Raw genomic sequence first — 6,033 nt, 5'->3', positions numbered from 1 at the left:
AAGGAGCACGGCCTCTCTCAGAGCACGGTAGAGCACGGCTCTCGGCGGCACGCTCGGTAAGGAGCACGGCTCTCAGGAGCACGGTAGGAGCACGGCTCGGTGAGGAGCACGGCCTCTCGGTAAGGAGCACTGCCTCTCGGTAAGGAGCACGGCTCTCGTAAGGTAGAGCACGCTCGGTAAGGAGCACGGCTCTCGGTAAGGAGCACGCTCTCAAGGAGCACGGCTCCTCGTAAGGAGCACGCTCTCGGTAAGGAGCACGGCCTCGGTAAGGAGCACGGCTCTTCGGTAAGGAGCACGGCTCTCTCGGTAAGGAGCACGGCTCTGTGAGACACGGCCTTCGGTAAGAGGGCGACAGCCGGTAAGGAGTTGAAGCCGAGCTCCACTTCATCGCATAACATTTAACAAACAAATGCATATGTGCACTTACTAACAGCAGAGATTCACCAGTATACAATACAAACACCTGTAGTATCTGTAAGGTTTGATTTTTCCGCCACTTTCACGAGTTCTTCTGCGGCTGCACAGTGCCGATCGACATAACTGACGTTAAAATTTCTAATTTTTCCCCCCTTGTGCTCGAGATATCAGGGTTTGGCGACATAAAAAAAGTCGACAGAACAGATAAAAAATGCGTAGAAAAAGAATTTGGCGGTTCCACTTCAAAAACGTCGACTTAATAGGGTTGTCGAGATAACCGAGGTCGAGATAACCGGGTTCCACTGTACTTACACACTTACCAGCTACCTGATGTTCAATAGTAGAAAAATGTTTAATAGAGCGACTGTACGACTGCTGGAACAGTGAGTTTCCAAACTTTATGGGTTTTTATTCTCTTTGAAACACTGAGTTTATTATTTATTATTAGAGCTGCAACAACTAATCGAATCGATAATGAAATTGGTTGTTAGTGAATGCTGTTATCCTCATCATGTGAAAATAGTGTAGTTTAATGAAGTGTTATTGTGTAAACTGTTTGTTTGTAACTTCGGGACAGTCTACAACAGTAACTTATCTGTTCTCAATCGTGATTTACTGCGGCTTTACTACGTTCAAATGCTTGTTTTCAATGCTTGTTTCTTCATTAGCCTCATGCTAGCCGGGTTTGCTAGCGCTGTTTTTGTGTTAACTAGTTTCTTAGAATATTTGACACAAATTGACCCAAAGACGAATACATTCTATTATTCTTTATTAAGATATTTATAATTTATTTATAACTCACTAAATGTAGAATAATTAACCTGAGGATGAAACCTATTGAAGCTAAGATTAGTTAGCCGGCTAGTTAGCCTAGCTCAGTGGTTCTCAAAGTGTGGGACTCGGTGTTGCAAAGAGAATAAAACCCATAAAGACTAGAAAGTCACCGTTACAGGGGTCTTACAGTCGCTCCATCCCGGCAGAGGGTCTTCATCCTCCACCTGGAACACGGAGTTTCTCCCGGAGCTCATTACTGATGATGCAGAGTAGTGATGAGTCGGTTATGAACGATTCCTTGATTCTAAACGAGTCTTTAATGTGACTCAGAAGAACGATTCGTCTCAAAGAGTGATTCGTTCATTTTCTACTGGACGCGCGTGAACAAAGCATCGCAAAATCTCTGTAGGTTATGTAGATGAACTAAATGACTCAAAAAAGATTCGCTAATATTCATGAATGAGATTCAAAGAACCGAGTCACTAAAATGATCCGATCTTCCCATCACTTTTACAACGATGACCCGTTGATCCTAGAAGCTCCGCCTCTCTGGTAGCGTCCGCGTCCCTGATTGGTGCATCAATTTTCCACTACGCAACCAATCAAAAGAGACCAAAAAAGAGGTACAAGTCACAAAACCGCCCCCGTTTCCATGGAAACCAGTACACAAACAATCTCTTTTTCTGGCGACAGGACATTTAAGACTGCTTGTGGATACTTTTTGAAATATTTCATAAAAATATACTTTATATACAAACATTTTGAAGATGCAGGACACCAACACAAACAAGTAAGTTTTTATTACTGTTTTTACTTTATTTATACTGATTATTTTCCTGTAATATCACATTCCCAGTGTATTATCTATACTGTAGAATTGTCTGTGTCATGTGATTTGATCACATTTTGTTCATATTAGAACAAAGAGAGCTGCATCAGACATGCCACCACCCAGTGCTGCTAAAAAGCCTCGACTTGATGCTGAACACACAAAACAATCCCTCATCAGTAGTGCATTAAAAACACTGCAGGATTCCTGTGATGATCTTTTATCTCCAAACTGGATTGATGCACTACTTAAGGGGAAATGTGAACTTCCTTCACTGACAGATGAAGAAAAATCTGTCATTTCCAAGTTTTGTGTGAACGAGGTCAGTTATTATCTTCTGTTTTATTTAGTGTGCATTCAATTCTTTAGCTGTGGATTTGAGTTTTCTCATTTTAAAAGTCAATCCATAATTCACTGGTCCTGATGTTCTGAAATTGAACAGTAGATATGATTTATCATGTAAAAATGTTTACTCCAGGTTTTGGTTTATGCAAAGTCTAGTAGTTTTCCTAAACCTAATCTACAGTCAAGTCTTAACTCCCTAATATTTGTATTAAATACATGACTTGAATACATGTTTGATTTAGTCGGATGTTGGTTGATTTTTTTTTTTCATCTCATTTAGTCGTTGGCAGAGACGTTTCTGAAAGCGGTTTTGGAGAAGATCAAGGCGGAGAAAGAGTCTATGGGACATGAACTCCTGCAGTCTCTCTGTAGGGTTTATGTGGTTTGTGTCAAAAGAGAGGAGACTCTCATAAAGCACATGCCCTCGCCTACAGATTTCTCAAAGAAGGTGAGATTTTATTGACATTTCATTATATATTTACAAAAAAAAGTGATTTAAAGAAGCCAATTGTGATCTGTTTTGGTTTTGTATTTCTTCCTATACAGTGTATTTTAAATCTGTGGTATCATTTTGTTTCCTTTGCAGACTTTTCTCAAGCCCCAAAACTGATAATGGTCATGGTGACAGCATGGCCAAGTGTTTTCTCCTGTAACAGCCCTTTATGCAGAGCCATTCACATCGTGTGCAAAATGAAGGCATACGGAAAGATGTATTATTTGCTCAGCAAGTTTCTGCACTGGGATACAGTAAGTAGCTGATTCTCATCACAACAGTTATCAGAACAGTCATTAAACATTATTTTTCAACTGAACTTTTCATGTGTTTTACTGCATTCTTAATCTACTTTTCATTTCCAATGTCCACGTCATCTATGGAGCAAATTCATTATAAATTCATGTTGAATTAAATCAATAAATATTTAATTTTTTCATAAAGAATTCAAGCTGAAAGTGTTACAGGACATCACTATTTTACTCTTTTTTTATTAGTGTGAGTATTAGTGTGGGTTTTAAATAAATGATGTATTTTCTGCCAGGAGCCTCCTGAGACACCTACAGAGCCATCACCAGCACACTGAAGGCTCTTCTGAAAGACAAAAGTCTGACTTTCCAGAAGAGCAGTTGGTATGGTGATGATCTCTGTCCTGCTGCCTGGGACTACGTCTTCAGCCTGGACCTTCTCTGTGCACAACTGGGCTGGATTTGGACCGTCTCCCATGTTATACGGTACTGAATGTGAAACTGCTTCAACGTGTTTAATTCTCATCTTTCTAGTTTTTTGAACATTTAATAAATTGCAAACCGGCAAATGTGAGACTCATATGAGACAGTGTTTGTCCCAAATACTGCAAATTTTCCATTCTTGTTGCATAAACTTACAATTAATGGTATTCTATTACTGCCACAAAAACACTTAATATGTCCAATGTTTTATTTATCAGAAAAGTGTTTGGCTCATCTTGAACACGTGGCTGAAACAAACACAAACAGAGGAAACACAGTTCAGAAACGTCTCTGTAGCAGCAATATTCAGGCTACTTGGTAAGTTTCCTGTAAATCCTGTTTTAGAGCATTATCTCACATTATTTCTGGATTCTTCTGTTTTCACGCATCTTCTTTGTCCATCTCAATCAGGCGACTTGGCCAAAATGGCCTTAAGGAGAACGTGGCAGCATCAGTGGAGGATCTGGTGAAAAGCATAACTGAGTTCAGGGGACAAAATGGTATCATTAAAGGATCAATTAAACAAGTCCTTTATCAATCTTTATCTTTATTCTCTGATTTTTAGTTCTCTATCAACAGGAAAGTGCTTCAGCAAGTCCTAATGTTATGATGGATTTTGTGTGCAGATTTGCCGTGGAGGTGCAGCTCGCAGTGGTTTATGCCACTCATGATTTGGCACCCAGCAACCCCAAAGTCGCTCTGAACGCTTTACAATCCTGGAAAAAAGACCTCACAAAGCCCGTTCCTCCAGCCGTCCCCAAGTGCCTGAAGCAGATCAGCTTTATTTGTTCTCACATAAAGACAAAAAAAATGATTACATTAAATAATGTTTAATAGATTTTTATTTTTTTATTTTTGTACATAAATAAATAAAATACATAATAGATCTGCACAGTGTTATTGATTGTCTCTTTACAGTGGCGGGTCGTGCATTTCACACCCAATCATCTGCCTTCAGTCCCAATCATCCTCTTAATAACATCAATATGATGCCACAGCTGTAGAAACCATCATTATTATACAGCATATAATACATGCAGTATAACAGAGCACATACAGATTCTTGTGCATTTTCCCTGCATTACAGTTTTCCTGCTGTTTCGACAATCAAATTGTGTGTTTTTCTACAGATTCTACAAAGAAAATGCAAAAGTATAAATGGCTCATGAAAAAGCTTAACAACTGTTGTGAACTGTTTGGGTTGACCTTTATATAATGTCCTTTATACTGAAAAAAAAAAAACAAAAAAAAAAACGTGTTAATAACACGATAACCCAAATTCATTTTAACAGCACTAATTTTATTAATGAGCAATTAATGCAGCACACATTTCTTCATTTTTATTAAAAATATGAATAAATAAAAATGATAAAAAAAGATGCAAAATTAAAAACCTTTAACACAACACACATTTATACACGACATCCTTTCTTTTACTCAGATATTAGATTTTTATTATGCCCGATCAAAAAATAAATTGTTGGAGAGGTTTTCCATACAATCTACGATGCCCATGGTGTCTTTTCTGATCAGGGAAGAATCACACAGCACACAGAATGGTGCATATGTTCTTCTTCAGTTTAATGCAGTTAACAGACAAGTATACAGTGAGGAAAATAAGTATTTGAACACACTGCTATTTTGCAAGTTCTCCCACTTAGAAATCATGGAGGGGTCTGAAATTGTCATCGTAGGTGCATGTCCACTGTGAGAGACATAATCTAAAAAAAAACAATCTAGAAATCACAATATATGATTTTTTTAACTATTAATTTGTATGATACAGCTGCAAATTAGTATTTGAACACCTGAGAAAGTCAATGTTAATATTTGGTACAGTAGCCTTTGTTTGCAATTACAGAGGTCAAACGTTTCCTGTAGTTTTTCACCAGGTTTGCACACACTGCAGGAGGATTTTGGCTCACTCCTCCACAGATCTTCTCTAGATCAGTCAGGTTTCTGGCCTGTCGCTGAGAAACACAGAGTTTGAGCTCCCTCCAAAGATTCTCTATTGGGTTTAGGTCTGGAGACTGGCTAGGCCACAACAGAACCTTGATATGCTTCTTATAGAGCCACTCATTGGTTATCCTGGCTGTGTGCTTCTGGCCATGCTTCACAGTAGGATATCTCTGTTGGTCTCATTTGGTCTCTTTTGCTCAGCTCCACCACGCTGATCAGCTCAACCACCCCTGCCTCCTAGACCATCGGCCTTGGCTGTTCTTCGCATGAACAGTACCGCCAATTTCAGCTCTCCTCAATTGCTGCTGAGTTTACTCATTTTCTAGAACAGCTCTCCCGCCCAGTGTCCCAGCTGATGCCTTCGTGCCTCCTCGCATTGCGCGGGCTTTACAACGTGATGGGAGTTCACAGACTTCCCCTGATCTCAACCGTCGTCACGAATGTTCCTGTTTTCCTGACACAGCACCGCAGTTCTCTCCCTATCC

At 39.5% G+C, this 6,033-nt stretch overlaps 1 long non-coding RNA gene across 1 annotated transcript; it reads left to right on the top strand.

Moving 5' to 3' along the window:
* Window positions 1-2,750: 2,750 nt before the first annotated feature.
* Window positions 2,751-3,412, top strand: LOC124380093. Its single transcript, XR_006924601.1, has 3 exons — window positions 2,751-2,813; window positions 2,952-3,112; window positions 3,403-3,412. It is a non-coding gene; the product is annotated as an uncharacterized LOC124380093 (long non-coding RNA).
* The last annotated feature ends 2,621 nt before the right edge of the window (window positions 3,413-6,033 follow it).

This window comes from Silurus meridionalis, chromosome 26 (genome assembly GCF_014805685.1).
Source record: "Silurus meridionalis isolate SWU-2019-XX chromosome 26, ASM1480568v1, whole genome shotgun sequence".
NCBI classification, from domain to species: domain Eukaryota; kingdom Metazoa; phylum Chordata; class Actinopteri; order Siluriformes; family Siluridae; genus Silurus; species Silurus meridionalis.
This window is presented reverse-complemented; position numbering and strand designations above follow the sequence as displayed.